Below are 21,827 nucleotides of genomic sequence, written 5' to 3' on the forward strand. Positions count from 1 at the left end.
AGAGCATGGTGGGGGTTAGGGGAGCATGGTGGGGGTTAGGAGGGTATGGTGGGGGTTAGGGCAGTAGTGCAAGAAGGCACAAAAATACCCTTGGGGCGTAAGATTTTGTTTTAAATATGTTCAAAGATAGCATATTTGCACCAATATTTTTGATGATCAGTCTATGATTGTTTATTAAATATAAGAACTGCAGAAGGCCTATGGGTCCATACAGCATTCCATATTTATGTCCACCCATACTCAGTCCTATATAATACCTCTTAGAATTAAAGACGCCTGCACAATGTGTAGCGGCTCTTACTCGGGTGCATCTATTCATCCACTTATTCACTTCAGTCATGTCTTCCTTCACATATCTAGAGCAAACTGCTGAAGGCTTATTGAGCCATACTGAGCTGCATCTCTTCAGTCACTTATCACCCCTAACTCTTGCCTAGTTATAAGATGCATGAGCACCAAGCAGCAGACAGAAGCAGAGGCGCCACCATAGCATTACTTACTAGAATGTGAAGCAGCTGAAGCCCTGCGCATCAAACTAAACAGTAATCCAACGACAACAGCTGCACTCAACAGCGGCTACAATGGTTAGAAAAACAGTTGAAGACTGGGCCACACTAGTGAATACTGTGCATCTATATCCGCCACCAAGATAATGTTATTAAACCAAGACCATTACCAAGTTATTGTTATTAAACCATTATTGGTTTAATAACAATAACAATAATAATTAATAACAATAATAATTATAATGTCATTAAACCAAGACTGTTTTAGCACACCAGTGTGTGCTAAAACAGAAGCGGAAAAGAAACGGGACAAAAGGTGGAAAACCCCACCTCCATTTAAAACTTTGACCCAAATATCACAGTAACAAGCTTATAGCGAATAAGTGAACACAATTACGGGTTTACTATAGCCCGTGTCACATGGATATTTGGGTCTGAGTAGCTAAACCTTGAACAACAACAACAAGCAGCACATGAGAAGAGGGAAAACGACAGCGTTGCTGACCGTCTGGACAATTATCAAGTCGTGTGTCAGGAAGAGAGGATTGATTGATTGATGAAATTAAGCCATTACAAGAGGTGGCACGGGCAGGAGTAGCCCGTAGCGGGTATATGTTTGGGGTGAGTGTGATCTGTGGTCATGTAACATCTTGAAGTATCTCTGGAGGGAAGAGAGCATTGATTGATTGATTGACAGAGATTAATCGACCCAAGAGGTGGGGCGGGCCTGAATAGCCCATAAGTGGAGGCTGTTTGAAGCCATTACCAGTACCAGTAGCTAGTACTGTAGATGTGTGGACGGGGCCCCCACTATGGCTCGCAGTATATGTCCTGCTGGAGACTTGGCTGTTCAGGCAGGAGGCTCATGGATGGAGGCGTCGCGTTTCGTCCGCTATCCTCAGTCTACCAGGTCGTCGTCGAGTTCTGGCTGTCCGTCGGGGTAGGTCTCGTAGTACTCGGGGTCGTAGTATTCATTGCGTACTTTTGAGAGGTCGATGCAGTACTGCATGGTTTCGGCGTCGACGTACATGGGATCTGGGTAGTGCACAGTGTCTAACCCGTCGATAGTCTTGTTGCAGTGATGGACAACACAGACTCGGGTCGTCTGTGTAGAGTAAGAAGCAGGAGCCAACCTGTGGTGAGGTGCTCGGGCGTCGGGTGAGGCGTCGTCCTTGTTCCTTGACGCTCCGGTGTGGGCGGAGGTGTGAGGGGCGTCCACCGTAGGGTCCACCCTCCGGTGTAGGGTCGGTTGCGAGGTCCGCTTCTGGGTCGTCCGTCTGGGTGACTGTACTCGATGTCACCTTGATGGTAGTGGTAAAAGCGGCGTGTGTTGCGGCCAGGAGTGTGCCAGGATCCACCATGTTCGTGAGGCCGTCGGCAGCTAGTAGCGTGTTGAGAGGACTGAAGTGCCTTGCAGTGCAGGGAACTCCGTTGGTTGTATATTAAGTGTCCGTGCTAGGCGTGTAGGGCTGGGGTGCCATTTTCACTTGTGGGCCACAGTGGTAGAGAGGTGTTTGATTGATGAAGATTAAACCACCCAAGAGATGGCATGGGCATGAATAGCCCTTAAGGAAGAGAGGAAAGAACAGGCCAATAAATAAGGAAAGAGTGTAAGGTAAGGAGAAGGTAAAAGGAAGGTGAAAGACAAAAATAGGTAGAAAGTTATGAATGAGGTACGTGTAAGAATGGAATGAGGTAAAAATAAAAGGAAGGTAAGAAAAAGAAAAGTGTGTTAAGGTTAAGTCAGGTCACGTTTGTTAAGAATGTTGGAGCATGCGGTCATCGTATCTTCAACCCCGTTATTGTGGCTCATCGTCTGCATATAGAATGCAGTTCAAAGAATGTATATTTGTTCCAATTGTTATTTTTTTAGTAGTTAAATATTACTTAATTTGTATGAAATATTTTTGGTGTACAGCCTAAGATTGCATAGTTGTACCTAATATTTTAATACAGTCAAAGATAGATTATTTAACATAGAAATGGATGGACCCGCAGTAGGCCTATACTCAACGGCAGCTTCTACCTCCTGCTAAGACTTAATGTAGCAATCAGTCAGAAATCTGCCCCACATGTGGGGGCAACTGACCCGTGCAATTTATTTATGTATTTTAATTTGTTTCATTGTTTATAATTTATTTAATTGACAACCTGTACCCGGCCACAGCAACCATCCCCCTGTCCCCTCATCCTCCCCACCATTCCTCCCTCCCCTCGTCTTCCCCACTCCCTCGTCCCCTCGTCCTCCCTACGTTCCCACTCCACCATCCCCTTGTCTCCTCACCATCCCCCACTCCCCCGTCCCCTCCACCATTTCCCCCTCCCCATCTCTTCGTCCTCCCCACCACCCCCACTCCCCCTGCCCCCTCGTCCTTCCCACCAATCTCTACTCCCCCGTCCCCTCATCCTCCCCACCACCCCCACTCCCACGTCTGATACATTCCCAAATGATTTGACGATACCATCGCTGAAAATAAGAACAGTAGTTAAAAAAACAAATGGAAAAAATAAAGAATAATAGACTATACTCAGGAAATGGTACGGTAAATAACAAAGCGCAATTCCAATGCAATGTCACACAAAACAATTAAATCAAAATGAAAGTAAATCAAAATTTATGAAAATTCAATTTATCAATGTAATCGGAAACATTGAAATGGAATCGTAGCATATTTAGTATAGTGTATGTTGCTTTTACGTGCAACAGATGGTACTTTTTTTTTTTAATGTTTTTACCTGTCACAGGTGTGGCATCTATATAGTAGATATATAAAGACACACGTGTATTCGAATCAAACGGTGTTTGAAATTTTCAAAGCAATCGGTGAAGAACTTTCGGAGATTACATCCTGTGATTTTTTACGTGCAACAGATGGCGCTGTTTTTCCAAAAAAACATGTTTTTTACCTGTCACAGCTGTGGCATATATATAGTAGGTATATAAAAAACACGCACGTATTCAAATGCAACAGTGTGTCAAAATTTCAAAGTAATCAGTGAAGAACTTTCGGAGATTAGCAATTCTGAACAAACGAACATTTACATTTTTATTTCTATAGATTTCGTATATTAATTTATTAATTTCGATATCGGAATGTATGATGTTAAAGGGGCCTGTATGTATGTAATGTACGATATTAAATTCCCACAAATTGTTTCCTACACAAGCTGGGGGGGGGGGGGGTTATTAATTATGTAGTCTATCAAATGAAATTATTGATTAGTAGACATTCACTATCAAGGTGTTAAGACCACATGGGTTAATTTATTATTAATATAGTGAAACATAGTTAATATAGTTAATAGTGAAATATATTTTAAAGACCTTAGTTGACTAGAAGGCTTCAACACTGTAGTGCTGGTGTTAACAAGTGGGTAACCCGTCAATTTGGTGGACTCGCCATGTGCTGGATGGGACAAGACCAGTCACGTGGTCTCCCGTCTTTGAGTAACTCCACATAAATAACTTCAAGTCTCAGTCTACCTGCCAACGAGATTGTACAGTTCTTTGCTGCACATAAATTATTCTGTTAACATGTATAAAATAATATTTTGAAATATAATGTTTAATTATTGCTCATCTTTGGGTTTACTTTCCTAGGCAGTGTTACGGTATCGACACCATCGTCGGAGTGTGGTGTGACAATGTCAGCGTCATCTATGGGTCTGCCCTCCAACTTCCCTAGTATTTGCCGATATGTAGGCAACGCCATCTGTTGGTGGTGACTATAACGAAAATGAGTTTTGGAGAACTCCTCTTTCAGCTAAGCCCTGATGCTAGGAAAATAGTTAGAGGGATAGAAGCCCTAAATCAGAAGATAGTAAATACAGAATATGCGGTCATATTCAATGAGACATGTTTAAAAGAAAACCTGCTGCCAGTATACACCAATTATGTATATATATTATATATATATATATATTATATATATATATATATATATATATATATATATATGTCGTACCTAGTAGCCAGAACTCACTTTTCAGCCTACTATTCAAGGCCCGATTTGCCTAATAAGCCAAGTTTTCCTGAATTAATATATTTACTATAATTTTTTTCTTATGAAATGATAAAGCAACCCTTTTCTCTATGTATGAGGTCAATTTTTTTTTATTGGAGTTAAAATTAACGTAGATATATGACCGAACCTAACCAACCCTACCTAACCTAATCTAACCTATATTTATAGGTAAGGTTAGGTTAGGTAGCCAAAAAAAGCGAGGTTAGGTTAGGTTAGGTAGGTTAGGTAGACGAAAAAACATTAATTCATAAAAACTTGGCTTATTAGGCAAATCGGGCCTTGAATAGTAGGCTGAGAAGTGCGTTCTGGCTATTAGGTACGACATATATATATATATATATATATATATATATATATATATGTCGTACCTAGTAGCCAGAACGCACTTCTCAGCCTACTATGCAAGGCCCGATTTGCCTAATAAGCCAAGTTTTCTTGAATTAATTGTTTTTCGACTACCTAACCTAGCTAACCTAACCTAACCTAACTTTTTCCGCTACCTAACCTAACCTAACCTATAAAGATAGGTTAGGTTAGGTTAGGTAGGGTTGGTTAGGTTCGGTCATATATCTACGTTAATTTTAACTCCAATAAAAAAAAAATTAACCTCATACATAATGAAATGGGTAGCTTTATCATTTCATGAGAAAAAAATTAGAGAAAATATATTAATTCATGAAAACTTGGCTTATTAGGCAAATCGGGCCTTGCATAGTAGGCTGAGAAGTGCGTTCTGGCTACTAGGTACGACATATATATATATATATATATATATATATATATATATATATATATATATATATATATGTCGTACCTAGTAGCCAGAACGCACTTTTCGGCCTACTATGCAAGGCCCGATTTGCCTAATAAGCCAAGTTTTCATGAATTCATATATTTTCTCAATTTTTTTTCTTATGAAATGATAAAGCTACCCATTTCATTATGTATGAGGTCAATTTTTTTTTATTGGAGTTAAAATTAACGTAGATATATGACCGAACCTAACCAACCCTACCTAACCTAACCTAACCTATCTTTATAGGTTAGGTTAGGTAGCCGAAAAAGTTAGGTTAGGTTAGGTTAGGTAGTCGAAAAACAATTAATTCTTGAAAACTTGGCTTATTAGGCAAATCGTGCCTTGCATAGTAGGCACAGAAGTGCGTTCTGGCTACTAGGTACGACATATATATATATATATATATATATATATATATATATATATATATATATATATATATATATATATATATATATATATATATATATATATATATATATATATATAAATATATATATATAAATATATATATATATATATATTGGGAAGGGAGTACCACCTCTGGCTGGAAGAAGGGGGACCCATAGCCTCGGAGGAAACCACACATAACGCATTGGAGGGAATGTGGGTCCCCTCCAATACAGTTTCTGTGTGCTTTTCTCCTACCACCCCCTTCCCTTTTTTTTTTCCTTTATTGTGTATTTAAAGGTTACAAAACATACAAGACAAATGCCTAAAGGTTATGGATCTCTTGAAGCTCCTCCGCTTCTGGACAGGAACCGAGGACGCAGCAAGCATTTCCCCTCTGGATCGCCACACTGAGACGCTGAAATAAAAAACTGGAAGCCCTTGGGTCTCTGGTGACGTCAATGAGCTTGGACCCCAATTCCTTGAGAAATCCCAAGGCACTCTTGCCCCAGAGGCTATGCGTCTCAGACGCTATGGGAACAAAGAGGTATTGACCTTCCAGTCGCCTGTACTTGAGTGATTTTGCTGTTTCCCTGTGGTTGGCCGCCCCACCTGCTTGATCAGCTCCGAAGTGTACATAGGTGTCAGCCAGGGTGGATACACATGTGTAGTCCCACACCAACTGTCTACCCTCCTTCCATGAGTATATGGTGATGCCATTAGGGCGAAGTGCTGGGAAATCCGGGTTTTGGACCCCTAGGATGCGAGGTTCTCTCTCCGCTGGGCACCCAGCTGAGGCGAGGCTTCTCTTGATGATGTCATTGACCTCGTTGTGTCTTGCATGCCAGCCCTTTGTGCTTCCGCAATGCAACCCATGCAGTCCGTATTGGTCTGCTTCCACCCTGTTGCAAATACACTTGTATTCAGTGTGAATTGGGGCACCAAGGCGGAGGGCCACTGCTACACGAAGGGATTCTGGATCCCATGCTAGGCTTATAGCATGGACACGAGTTCTCTCACATTAACAGTGGCTTGATGAAAAACGCAGAGTAACCTCTCACTTGTCTAGTGCCCTCGGGAAGTGGAGATATTTGAGGTGTATATATATCTCGAAGTCTCTACTTCTTTTGTAGGGTCTGATGGTGTAGTGGGTTAAGGCGTACTAGTTATGGCAGCTACTGGAAGGTAGTTGTGCTTTCTGGGTTCGAGGCCCACTGGTGGGTGTTGTCCAAAGATTGTTAATCTTCACTTGTGGTTTATGCAAGTATAGGCATATATATATATATGTATATATATATATATATATATATATATATATATATATATATATATATATATATATATATATATATATATATATATATATATATATATATATATATATGTTTCATTGAATATGACCGCATATTCTGTATTTATTATTATCCAGAGTAATCCAGTGTAATCGCCAATTACACTGGATTAATCTTTGTATGTAGATAGGAGCTGCCTCGTATGGGCCAATAAGCCTTCTGCAGTTACCTCTATTCTTATGTTCTTATGTTTCACCCCACATTTATCCCTTATGTATCCCCCCATGTTTTCACCTTTATTGTCTTATCACCTGACCCCAGTGCGGGTATAAAATCAACCAGCATTGTAAGATCTCTTCACTTGAGAATGAACCATGGAGGTTCAAAACGTTGTGCAAATTGTATAAATAAGTGTAATACATTCTATAGTAAATCACTTCATTTCTTCACCTTAAAATTACGAAAATGAGTTTTGGAGAACTCCTATTTCCACTAAGCCCTGATGCTAAGAAAATAGTTAGAGGGATAGAAGCCCTAAACCAGAAAATAATAAATACAGAATATACGGTCATATTCAATGAAACATGTTTGAAAGAAAACCTGCTGCCAGTATACACCAAGATATATATATATATATATATATATATATATATATATATGTCGTACCTAATAGCCAGAACGCACTTCTCAGCCTACTATGCAAGGCCCGATTTGCCTAATAAGCCAAGTTTTCCTGAATTAATATATTTTTTCTAATTTTTTTCTTATGAAATGATAAAGCTACCCATTTCATTATGTATGAGGTCAATTTTTTTTATTGGAGTTAAAATTAACGTAGATATATGACCGAACCTAACCAACCCTACCTAACCTAACCTAACCTATCTCTATCGGTTAGGTTAGGTTAGGTAGCAGAAAAAGTTAGGTTAGGTTAGGTTAGGTAGGTTAGGTCGTCGAAAAAACATTAATTCATGAAAACTTGACTTATTAGGCAAATCGGGCCATGCATAGTTGGCTGAGAAGTGCGTTCTGGCTATTAGGTACGACATATATATATATATATATATATATATATATATATATATATATATATATATATATATATGTCGTACCTAGTAGCCAGAACTCACTTTTTGGCCTACTATTCAAGGCCCGATTTGCCTAATAAGCCAAGTTTTCCTGAATTAATATATTTTTTCTAATTTTTTTCTTATGAAATGATAAAGCTACCCATTTCATTATGTATGAGGTCAATTTTTTTTTATTGGAGTTAAAATTAACGTAGATATATGACCGAACCTAACCAACCCTACCTAACCTAACCTAACCTATCTTTATAGGTTAGGTTTGGTTAGGTAGCCGAAAAAGTTAGGTTAGGTTAGGTTAGGTAGGTTAGGTAGTCGAAAAACAATTAATTCATGAAAACTTGGCTTATTAGGCAAATCGGGCCTTGAATAGTAGGCCAAAAAGTGAGTTCTGGCTACTAGGTACGACATATATATATATATATATATATATATATATATATATATATATATATATATATATATATATATATATATGTCGTACCTAGTAGCCAGAACTCACTTCTCAGCCTACTATTCAAGGCCCGATTTGCCTAATAAGCCAAGTTTTCCTGAATTAATATATTTACTATAATTTTTTTCTTATGAAATGATAAAGCAACCCTTTTCTCTATGTATGAGGTCAATTTTTTTTTATTGGAGTTAAAATTAACGTAGATATATGACCGAACCTAACCAACCCTACCTAACCTAACCTAACCTATATTTATAGGTAAGGTTAGGTTAGGTAGCCAAAAAAAGCTAGGTTAGGTTAGGTTAGGTAGGTTAGGTAGACGAAAAAACATTAATTCATTAAAACTTGGCTTATTAGGCAAATCGGGCCTTGAATAGTAGGCTGAGAAGTGCGTTCTGGCTATTAGGTACGACATATATATATATATATATATATATATATATATATATATATATATATATATATATGTCGTACCTAGTAGCCAGAACTCACTTCTCAGCCTACTATTCAAGGCCCGATTTGCCTAATAAGCCAAGTTTTCCTGAATTAATATATTTACTATAATTTTTTTCTTATGAAATGATAAAGCAACCCTTTTCTCTATGTATGGGGTCAATTTTTTGTTATTGGAGTTAAAATTAACGTAGATATATGACCGAACCTAACCAACCCTACCTAACCTAACCTAACCTATATTTATAGGTAAGGTTAGGTTAGGTAGCCAAAAAAAGCTAGGTTAGGTTAGGTTAGGTAGGTTAGGTAGACGAAAAAACATTAATTCATGAAAACTTGGCTTATTAGGCAAATCGGGCCTTGAATAGTAGGCTGAGAAGTGCGTTCTGGCTATTAGGTACGACATATATATATATATATATATATATATATATATATATATATATATATATATATATATATATATATATATATTTATATATATATATATATATATATATATATGTCGTACCTAATAGCCAGAACGCACTTCTCAGCCTACTATTCAAGGCCCGATTTGCCTAATAAGCCAAGTTTTCATGAATTAATGTTTTTTCGTCTACCTAACCTACCTAACCTAACCTAACCTAGCTTTTTTTGGCTACCTAACCTAACCTTACCTATAAATATAGGTTAGGTTAGGTTAGGTAGGGTTGGTTAGGTTCGGTCATATATCTACGTTAATTTTAAATCCAATAAAAAAAAATTGACCTCATACATAGAGAAAAGGGTTGCTTTATCATTTCATAAGAAAAAAATTATAGTAAATATATTAATTCAGGAAAACTTGGCTTATTAGGCAAATCGGGCCTTGAATAGTAGGCTGAGAAGTGAGTTCTGGCTACTAGGTACGACATATATATATATATATATATATATATATATATATATATATATATATATATATGTCGTACCTAGTAGCCAGAACTCACTTCTCAGCCTACTATGCAAGGCCCGATTTGCCTAATAAGCCAAGTTTACATGAATTAATGTTTTTTCGTCTACCTAACCTACCTAACCTAACCTAACCTAGCTTTTTTTGGCTACCTAACCTAACCTTACCTATATATATAGGTTAGGTTAGGTTAGGTAGGGTTGGTTAGGTTCGGTCATATATCTACGTTAATTTTAACTCCAATAAAAAAATTGACCTCATACATAGTGAAAAGGGTAGCTTTATCATTTCATAAGAAAAAAATTATAGTAAATATATTAATTCAGGAAAACTTGGCTTATTAGGCAAATCGGGCCTTGAATAGTAGGCTGAGAAGTGAGTTCTGGCTACTAGGTACGACATATATATATATATATATATATATATATATATATATATATATATATATATATATATATATATATATATATATATATATATATATATACACACACACACACACACACACACACAGGGGAACTGCCAGAAATTTGGAAAGCAGCTAACGTAGTCCCGATATACAAGAAAGGGGATAGACAGGAGGCACTGAATTACAGACCAGTGTCCCTAACCTGCATACCATGCAAGTTGATGGAGAAGATTGTGCGAAGAAAGCTAGTGGAACATCTGGAGCGAAAGAACTTTGTAACACAGCATCAACATGGATTCAGGGATGGCAGGTTCTGCCTCACAGGGTTACTTGAATTCTACGACCAGGCAACAAAAATAAGGCAAGAAAGAGAAGGGTGGGCAGATTGCATATTTTTGGATTGTCAGAAAGCCTTTGACACAGTGCCACACAAGAGGCTAGTGAAAAAACTGGAGATGCAGGCTGGAGTGAAAGGAAAGGTACTCCGTTGGATACAGGAGTACCTAAGTAACAGGAGACAACGAGTCAGTGTGAGGGGTGAGGTCTCAGATTGGCGAGACGTTACGAGTGGAGTACCGCAGGGGTCAGTCCTTGGACCTATACTGTTTCTGATATATGTAAATGATCTTCCAGAGGGTATAGAATCGTTTCTCTCAATGTTTGCCGATGATGCAAAAATTATGAGGAGGATTGAAACTGAGGACGATAGTAGGAGGCTACAAGATGACCTAGACAGACTGAGTGAATGGTCCAACAAATGGCTGTTGAAGTTCAACCCGAGTAAATGCAAAGTAATGAAACTAGGTGGTGGAAATAGGAGGCCAAACACAGGATACAGAATAGGAGATGAAGTACTTAATGAAACGAACAGAGAGAAAGATCTAGGAGTTGATATCACACCAAACCTGTCTCCTGAAGCCCACATAAAAAGAATAACGTCTGCGGCATATGCGAGGCTGGCTAACATCAGAACAGCGTTCAGGAACCTGTGTAAGGAATCATTCAGAATCTTGTACACCACATATGTAAGACCAATCATGGAGTATGCGGCCCCAGTATGGAGCCCGTACCTTGTCAAGCTCAAGACGAAGCTGGAAAAAGTCCAAAGGTATGCCACTAGACTAGTCCCAGAACTAAGAGGCATGAGTTACGAGGAAAGGCTGCGGGAAATGCACCTTACGACACTGGAAGACAGACGAGTAAGGGGAGACATGATCACAACCTACAAAATCCTCAGAGGAATCGACCGGGTAAACAAGGATAAACTATTCAACACTGGTGGGACGCGAACAAGGGGACACAGGTGGAAACTGAGTACTCACATGAGCCACAGAGACGTTAGAAGGAACTTTTTTAGTGTCAGAGTAGTTAACGGATGGAATGCATTAGGCAGTGATGTGGTGGAGGCTGACTCCATACACAGTTTTAAATGTAGATATGATAGAGCCCAGTAGGCTCAGGAATCTGTACACCAGTTGATTGACAGTTGAGAGGCGGGACCAAAGAGCCAAAGCTCAACCCCCGCAAGCACAAATAGGTGAGTACAAATAGGTGAGTACACACACACACACACACACACACACACACACACACACACACACACACACACACACACACACACACACACACACACACACACACACACACACACACACACACACACACACACACACACACACACACACACTTCTCAATATCATTTTGTACACGTTACAACGCTTTAGATGGCTTCATTTTTACCTGCTGCTGTTGACGTCATGACCTTTGACCCCGTCTAATGTTTCTAACAAAAACAACAATTATATTAACATTAACTCTGAATTATTTTATCCTGCTCATATATAAAATCTTATGTAAGATATGTGTTGCTCCTTCTTGTCCTGTATACATGCAAGCAGGATGTATATTCTCTCCAGTTGTTAGAGATTTTAATACATAATATGTATAACGAGGCTGTTCATTCCAGCAAGACCAGAATTATGAGTCGTTAGCACCTGAGTGTCGAGTCTGGCAGTTGTGACATCAAGGGCGTGACGTCAGCGAGGTGACGTCTTCAGAGGTTAACCTTGTCAGCTGTGACGTTAGCAGAGTGAAGCCAGCTGTGACGTACACAGCTGGCTTACTACCTTCCTTTTCACAACCATAAACAATCAATTTAATGAATTAGGACATGATGAGGTGGACTCCTTACACAGATTCATATGAAGATATGATAGATCATTAACCCAACTTAACCTACCGTAATGCACAGGCACACAAACGCATACACGCACATGCACACGCATGCACGCAGGCATGACAACATGCTATCCTGGACATTTAGAAAAAAGAATACTGAGCCATTGGATGCATTTTTCACGGCATTGAAATCCCCAGAGGAGCATATAACTGAATCATTGCTCATTGTACCGTAATGTCCACACTTACAGCTGTAATAATGAATGTGAAGGAAAGACCCAATATATGAGTAAGTAGTTTAAAAACACCATTTCCGGATGTTGTGTTCTCAAGGTGTTGTATACAGTGTTCTCAAGGTGCTGTATATAGTGTTCTCAAGGTGTTGTATACAGTGTTCTCAAGGTGTTGTATATAGTGTTCTCAAGGTGTTGTATATAGTGTTCTCAAGGTGCTGTATACAGTGTTCTCAAGGTGTTGTATACAGTGTTCTCAAGGTGCTGTATACAGTGTTCTCAAGGTGCTGTATACAGTGTTCTCAAGGTGCTGTATACAGTGTTCTCAAGGTGCTGTATACAGTGTTCTCATGGTGTTGTATACAGTGTTCTCAAGGTGTTGTATACAGTGTTCTCAAGGTGTTGTATACAGTGTTCTCAGGGTGTTGTATACAGTGCTCTCAAGGTGTTGTATATAGTGTTCTCAAGGTGTTGTATACAGTGTTCTCAAGGTGTTGTATATAGTGTTCTCAAGGTGTTGTATACAGTGTTCTCAAGGTGTTGTATATAGTGTTCTCAAGGTGTTGTATACAGTGTTCTCAAGGTGTTGTATATAGTGTTCTCAAGGTGTTGTATACAGTGTTCTCAAGGTGCTGTATACAGTGTTCTCATGGTGTTGTATACAGTGTTCTCAAGGTGTTGTATACAGTGTTCTCAAGGTGTTGTATACAGTGTTCTCAGGGTGTTGTATACAGTGTTCTCAAGGTGTTGTAAACGGTGTTCTCAAGGTGTTGTATATTGTGTTCTCAAGGTGTTGTATATTGTGTTCTCAAGGTGTTGTATACAGTGTTCTCAAGGTGTTGTATACAGTGTTCTCAAGGTGTTGTATATAGTGTTCTCAAGGTGTTGTATACAGTGTTCTCAAGGTGTTGTATACAGTGTTCTCAAGGTGTTGTATATAGTGTTCTCAAGGTGTTGTATACAGTGTTCTCAAGGTGCTGTATACAGTGTTCTCATGGTGTTGTATACAGTGTTCTCAAGGTGTTGTATACAGTGTTCTCAAGGTGTTGTATACAGTGTTCTCAGGGTGTTGTATACAGTGTTCTCAAGGTGTTGTATATAGTGTTCTCAAGGTGTTGTATACAGTGTTCTCAAGGTGCTGTATACAGTGTTCTCATGGTGTTGTATACAGTGTTCTCAAGGTGTTGTATACAGTGTTCTCAAGGTGTTGTATACAGTGTTCTCAGGGTGTTGTATACAGTGTTCTCAAGGTGTTGTGTATAGTGTTCTCAAGGTGTTGTATACAGTGTTCTCAAGGTGCTGTATACAGTGTTCTCAAGGTGTTGTGTATAGTGTTCTCAAGGTGTTGTATATAGTGTTCTCAAGGTGTTGTATACAGTGTTCTCAAGGTGCTGTATACAGTGTTCTCAAGGTGCTGTATACAGTGTTCTCAAGGTGCTGTATACAGTGTTCTCAAGGTGCTGTATACAGTGTTCTCATGGTGTTGTATACAGTGTTCTCAAGATGCTGTATACAGTGTTCTCAAGGTGTTGTATACAGTGTTCTCAAGGTGCTGTATACAGTGTTCTCAAGGTGCTGTATACAGTGTTCTCAAGGTGCTGTATACAGTGTTCTCAAGGTGTTGTGTATAGTGTTCTCAAGGTGTTGTATATAGTGTTCTCAAGGTGCTGTATACAGTGTTCTCAAGGTGCTGTATACAGTGTTCTCATGGTGTTGTATACAGTGTTCTCAAAGTGTTGTAAACAGTGTTCTCAAGGTGCTGTATACAGTGTTCTCAAAGTGTTGTAAACAGTGTTCTCAAGGTGCTGTATACAGTGTTCTCAAGGTGTTGTATACAGTGTTCTCAAGGCGTTGTATATAGTGTTCTCAAAGTGTTGTAAACAGTGTTCTCAAGGTGCTGTATACAGTGTTCTCAAGGTGTTGTATACAGTGTTCTCAAGGTGCTGTATACAGTGTTCTCAAGGTGCTGTATACAGTGTTCTCAAGGTGCTGTATTCAGTGTTCTCAAGGTGTTGTATATAATGTTCTCAAGGTGTTGTATATAGTGTTCTCAAAGTGTTGTAAACAGTGTTCTCAAGGTGCTGTATACAGTGTTCTCATGGTGTTGTATACAGTGTTCTCAAAGTGTTGTAAACAGTGTTCTCAAGGTGCTGTATACAGTGTTCTCAAGGTGTTGTATACAGTGTTCTCAAGGTGCTGTATACAGTGTTCTCAAGGTGCTGTATACAGTGTTCTCAAGATGTTGTATACAGTGTTCTCAAGGTGTTGTATATAATGTTCTCAAGGTGTTGTATACAGTGTTCTCAAAGTGTTGTATACAGTGTTCTCAAGGTGCTGTATACAGTGTTCTCAAGGTGTTGTATACAGTGTTCTCAAGGTGTTGTATATAATGTTCTCTAGGTGTTGTATACAGTGTTCTCAAGGTGTTGTATACAGTGTTCCCAAAGTGTTGTATACAGTGTTCTCAAGGTACTGTATACAGTGTTCTCAAGGTGTTGTATACAGTGTTCTCAATGTGCTGTATACAGTGTTCTCAAGGTGTTGTATACAGTGTTATCAAGGTGTTGTATACAGTGTTCTCAAGATGCTTTATACAGTGTTCTCAAGGTGTTGTATACAGTGTTCTCAAGATGCTGTATACAGTGTTCTCAAGGTGTTGTATACAGTGTTCTCAAGGTGCTGTATACAGTGTTCTCAAGGTGTTGTATACAGTGTTCTCAAGGTGCTGTATAGAGTGTTCTCAAGGTGTTGTATACAGTGTTCTCAAGGTGTTGTATACAGTGTTCTCAAGGTGTTGTATACTGTGTTCTCAAGGTGTTGTATACGGTGTTCTCAAGGTGTTGTATACGGTGTTCTCAAGGTGTTGTATACGGTGTTCTCAAGGTGTTGTATACAGTGTTCTCAAGGTGTTGTATAGTGTTCTCAAGGTGTTGTGTACAGTGTTCTCAAGGTGTTGTATACAGTGTTCCCAAGGTGTTGTACAGCGTTCTCAATGTGTTGTTTACAAAGTTCTCAAGGTGTTGTATACAGTGTTCTCAAGGTGTTGTATACAGTGTTCTCAAGGTGTTGTATACAGTGTTCTCAAGGTGCTGTATACAATGTTCTAAAGGTGTTGTATACGGTGTTCTCAAGGTGTTGTATACAGTGTTCTCAATGTGTTGTTTACAGTGTTCTCAAGGTGCTGTATACAATGTTCTGAAGGTGTTGTATACAATGTTCTAAAGATGTTGTATACAGTGTTCTCAAAGTGCTGTATACAGTGTTCTAAAGGTGTTGTATACAGTGTTCTCAAGGTGTTGTATACAGTGTTCTCAAGGTGTTGTATACAGTGTTCTCAAGGTGTTGTATACTGTGTTCTCAAGGTGTTGTATACGGTGCTCTCAAGGTGTTGTATACGGTGTTCTCAAGGTGCTGTATACGGTGTTCTCAAGGTGTTGTATACAGTGTTCTCAAGGTGTTGTATAGTGTTCTCAAGGTGTTGTATACAGTGTTCTCAAGGTCTTGTATACAGTGTTCCCAAGGTGTTGTATAGCGTTCTCAATGTGTTGTATACAAAGTTCTCAAAGTGCTGTATACAATGTTCTAAAGGTGTTGTATACGGTGTTCTCAAGGTGTTGTATACAGTGTTCTCAAGGTGTTGTATAGTGTTCTCAAGGTGTTGTATACAATGTTCTCAAGGTGTTGTATACAATGTTCTCAAGGTGTTGTATACAATGTTCTAAAGGTGTTGTACACTATGTTCTAAATGTGTTGTATACAGTGTTTTCAAGAAGTTGTATACAGTGTTTTCAAGAAGTTGTATACAGTGTTCTCAAGGTGTGGTATACAGTGTTCTCAAGGTGTTGTATACAATGTTCTAAAGGTGTTGTATACGGTGTTCTCAAGGTGTTGTATACAGTGTTCTCAAGGTGTTCTATAGTGTTCTCAAGGTGTTGTATACAATGTTCTCAAGGTGTTGTATACAATGTTCCCAAGGTGTTGTATACAATGTTCTCAAGGTGATGTATACAGTGTTCTCAAGGTGATGAATACAGTGTTTTCAAGGTGTTGTATACAGTTTTCTCATGGTGTTGTATACAGTGTTCTCAAGGTGTTGTATACAGTGTTCTCAAGGTGATGTATACAGAGTTCTCAAGGAGTTGTATACAGTGTTCTCAAGGTGCTGTATAGTGTTCCTAAGGTACTGTATGGTGTTCTCAAGGTGATGTATACAGTGTTCTTAAGGTGCTGTATACAGTGTTCTCAAGGTGTTATACAGTGTTCTCAAGGTGTTGTATAGTGTTCTCAAAGTGCTGTATAGTGTTCTCGAGGTGCTGTATATAGTGTTCTCAAGGTGGTGTATAGTGTTCTCAAGGTGCTTTATACAGTGTTCTCAAGGTGCTGTATAATGTTCTCAAGGTGTTGTGTACCGTGTTCTCAAGGTGTTGTATTGTGTTCCCAAGGTGTTGTATAGTGTTCTCAAGGTGCTGTGTAGTGTTATCAAGGTGTTGTATAGTGTTCTCAAGGTGTTGTATAGCGTTCTCAAAGTGTTTTATAGTGTTCTTAAGGTGGTGTATACAGTGTTCTCAAGGAGCTGTATAGTGTTATCAAGGTGTTGTATACAGTGTTCTCAAGGGGCTGTATAGTGTTCTCAAGGTGCTGTATAGTGTTCTCAAGGTGCTGTATAATGTTCTCAAGGTGTTGTGTACAGTGTTCTCAAAGTGGTGTATTACAGTGTTCTGAAGGTGCTGTATAGAATGTTCTCAAGGTGTTGTATACAATGTTTTCAAGGTGCTGTATACAGTGTTCTGAAGGTGGTGTATACAGTGCTCTCAAGGTGCTGTATAGTGTTCTCAAGGTGTTATTTTCAGTGTTCTCAAGGTACTGTATGGTGTTCTCAAGGTGTTGTATACAGTGTTCTCAAGGTGTTGTATACAGTGTTCTCAAAGTGGTGTATTACAGTGTTCTGAAGGTGCTGTATAGAATGTTCTCAAGGTGTTGTATACAATGTTTTCAAGGTGCTGTATACAGTGTTCTGAAGGTGGTGTATACAGTGCTCTCAAGGTGATGTATACAGTGTTCTCAAGGTGCTGTATACAGTGTTCTCAAGGTGTTGTATAGTGTCCTCAATGTGCTGTATACTGTGTTCTCAAGGTGTAGTATAGTGTTTTCAAGGTGTTGTATACAGTGTTCTCAAGGTGTTGTATACATTGTTCTCAAGGTGCTGTATACAGTGTTTTGAAGGTGGTGTATACAGAGTTCTCAAGGTGCTGTATACAGTGTTCTCACGGTGTTGTATACATTGTTCTAAAAGTGTTGTATACAGTGTTCTCAAGGTGTTGTATACAGTGTTCTCAAAGTGTTGTATAGTGTTCTCAAGGTGTTGTATACAGAGATCTCAAGGTGCTGTATACAGTATTCTCAAGGTGCTGAATACAGTGTTCTCAAAGTGCTGTATACAGTGTTCTCAAGGTGTTGTATACAGTGTTCTCAAGGTGTTGTATATAGTGTTCTCGAGGTGTTGTATACAGTGTTCTCAAAGTGTTGTATACAGTGTTCTCAATGTGTTGTATAGTGTTCTCAAGGTGTTGTATACAGAGTTCTCAAGGTGTTGTATACAGTGTTTTCAAGGTGCTGTAAAAAGTGTTCTCAAGGTGTTGTATACAGTGTTCTCAAGGTGTTGTATACAGTGTTCTCAAGGTGTTGTATATAGTGTTCTCGAGGTGTTGTATACAGTGTTCTCAAAGTGCTGTATACAGTGTTCTCAAAGTGTTGTTTACAGTGATCTCAAGGTGTTTTATACAGAGTTCTCAAGGTGTTGTATAGTGTTCTCAAGGTGCTGTATAGTGTTCTCAAGGTACTGTATAGTGTTCTCAAGATGTTGTATAGTGTTATGAAGGTGTTGTATAGTGTTCCCAAGGTTCTGTATAGTGTTCTCAAGGTGTTGTATAAAATGTTCTCAAGGTGTTGTATAGTGTTCTCAATGTGTTGTATACAATGTTCTCAAGGTGCAGTATAGTATTCTCAAGGTGCTGTATAGTGTTCTTAAGGTTCTGTATGGTGTTCTCAAGGTGTTGTATACAGTGTTCTCAAGGTGTTTTATACAGTGTTCTCAAGGTGTTGTATAGTGTTCTCAAGGTACTGTATAGTGTTCTCAAGGTGCTGTATAGTGTTCTCAAGGTGCTGTATAGTGTTCTCAAGATATTGTATAGTGTTCTCAAGGTGTTGTATACAGTGTTCTCATGGTGTTGTATACAGTGTTCTCAAGGTGTTGTATACAGTGTTCTCAAGGTGTTGTATAGTGTTCTCAAGGTGTTGTATGCAGTGTTCTCAAGGTGTTGTATAGTGTTCTCTAGGTGTTGTAGACAGAGTTCTCAAGGTGTTGTATACAGTGTTTTCAAGGTGTTGTATACAGTGTTCTCAAGGTGTTTTATACAGTGTTCTCAAGGTGTTGTATACAGTGTTCTCAAGGTGTTGTATACAGTGTTCTCAAGGTGATGTATACAGTGTTCTCAAGATGCTTTATACAGTGTTCTCAAGGTGTTGTATACAGTGTTCTCAAGATGCTGTATACAGTGTTCTCAAGGTGTTGTATACAGTGTTCTCAAGGTGCTGTATACAGTGTTCTCAAGGTGTTGTATACAGTGTTCTCAAGGTGCTGTATACTATGTTCATAAGGTGTTGTATACAGTGTTCTCAAGGTGTTGTATACAGTGTTCTCAAGGTGTTGTATACTGTGTTCTCAAGGTGTTGTATACGGTGTTCTCAAGGTGTTGCATACGGTGTTCTCAAGGTGTTGTATATGGTGTTCTCAAGGTGTTGTATACAGTGTTCCCAAGGTGTTGTATAGCGTTCTCAAGGTGTTGTATACAGTGTTCTCAAGGTGCTGTATACAATGTTCTAAAGGTGTTGTATATGGTGTTCTCAAGGTGTTGTATACAGTGTTCTCAATGTGTTGTTTACAGTGTTCTCAAGGTGCTGTATACAATGTTCTGAAGGTGTTGTATACAATGTTCTAAAGATGTTGTATACAGTGTTCTCAAAGTGCTGTATACAGTGTTCTAAAGGTGTTGTATGCAGTGTTCTCAAGGTGCTGTATAGTGTTCTCAAGGTGTTGTATACAGTGTTCTCAAGGTGTTGTATACAGAGTTCCCAAGGTGTTGTATAGCGTTCTCAAAGTGTTGTATACAAAGTTCTCAAGGTGTTGTATACAGTGTTCGCAAGGTGATGTATACAGTGTTCTCAAGGTGTTGTATAAAGTGTTCTCAAGGTGTTGTATACAGTGTTCTCAAGGTGCTGTATACAATGTTCTAAAGGTGTTGTATACAGTGTTCTCAAGGTGTTGCATAGCGTTCTCAATGTGTTGTATACAAAGTTCTCAAGGTGTTGTATACAGTGTTCTAAAGGTGATGTATACAGTGTTCTCAAGGTGTTGTATACAGTGTTCTCAAGGGCTTGTATACAGTGTTCTCAAGGTGCTGTATACAATGTTCTAAAGGTGTTGTATACGGTGTTCTCAAGGTGTTGTATACAGTGTTCTCAATGTGTTGTTTACAGTGTTCTCAAGGTGCTGTATACAATGTTCTGAAGGTGTTGTATACAATGTTCTAAAGATGTTGTATACAGTGTTCTCAAAGTGCTGTATACAGTGTTCTAAAGGTGTTGTATACAGTGCTCTCAAGGTATTGTATACTGTGTTCTCAAGGTGTTGTATACGGTGTTCTCAAGGTGTTGTATACGGTGTTCTTAAGGTGTTGTATACGGTGTTCTCGAGGTGTTGTATACAGTGTTCTCAAGGTGTTGTATAGTGTTCTCAAGGTGTTGTATACAGTGTTCTCAAGGTGTTGTATACAATGTTCTCAAGGTGTTGTATACAATGTTCTCAAGGTGATGTATACAGTGTTCTCAAGGTGATGAATACAGTGTTTTCAAGGTGTTGTATACAGTTTTCTCAAGGTGTTGTATACAGTGTTCTCAAGGTGTTGTATACAGTGTACTCAAGGTGATGTATACAGAGTTCTCAAGGTGTTGTATACAGTGTTCTCAAGGTGCTGTATAGTGTTCCTAAGGTAATGTATGGTGTTCTCAAGGTGATGTATACAGTGTTCTTAAGGTGTTGTACACAGTGTTCTTAAGGTGATGTATACAGAGTTCTGAAGGTGCTGTATACAGTGTTCTCAACGTGTTGTATACAGTGTTCTCAAGGTGTTATACAGTGTTCTCAAGGTGTTGTATAGTGTTCTCAAGGTGTTGTATAGTGTTCTTGAGGTGCTGTATACAGTGTTCTCAAGGTGGTGTATACAGTGTTCTCAAGGTGCTGTATACAGTGTTCTCAAGGTGCTTTATACAGTGTTCTTAAGGTGTTGTATACAGTGTTTGCTAGGTGCTGTATAGTGTTCTCAAGATGCTGTTTACAGTGTTCTCAAGGTGATGTATAGTGTTCTCAAGGTGCTGTGTAGTGTTCTCAAGGTGTTGTATAGTGTTCTCAAGGTGCTGTATACAGTGTTCTCAAGGTGTTGTATATTGTTCTCAAAGTGTTGTATAGTGTTCTCAAGGTGTTGTATAGTGTTCTCAAAGTGTTTTATAGTGTTCTCAAGGTGGTGTATACAGTGTTCTCAAATAGCTGTATAGTGTTCTCAAGGTGTTGTATACAGTGTTCTCAAGGAGCTGTATAGTGTTCTTAAGGTGCTGTATGGTGTTCCTAAGGTGTTGTATACAGTGTTCTCAAGGTGTTGTATGGTGTTCTAAAGGTGCTGTGTAGTGTTATCAAGGTGCTGTATAGTGTTCTCAAGGTGTTATTTTCAGTGTTCTCAAGGTACTGTATGGTGTTCTCAAGGTGTTGTGTACAGTGTTCTCAAGGTGTTGTACACAGTGTTCCCAAGGTGCTGTATACAGTGTTCTCAAAGTAGTGTATTACAGTGTTCTGAAGGTGCTGTATTCAATGTTCTCAAGGTGTTGTATACAATGTTTTCAAGGTGCTGTATACAGTGTTCTGAAGGTGGTATATACAGTGCTCTCAAGGTGATGTATACAGTGTTCTCAAGGTGCTGTATACAGTGTTCTCAAGGTGTTGTATAGTGTTCTCAATGTGCT

This window comes from Procambarus clarkii, chromosome 13 (assembly GCF_040958095.1).
Source record: "Procambarus clarkii isolate CNS0578487 chromosome 13, FALCON_Pclarkii_2.0, whole genome shotgun sequence".
Classification (NCBI taxonomy): Eukaryota; Metazoa; Arthropoda; class Malacostraca; order Decapoda; family Cambaridae; genus Procambarus; species Procambarus clarkii.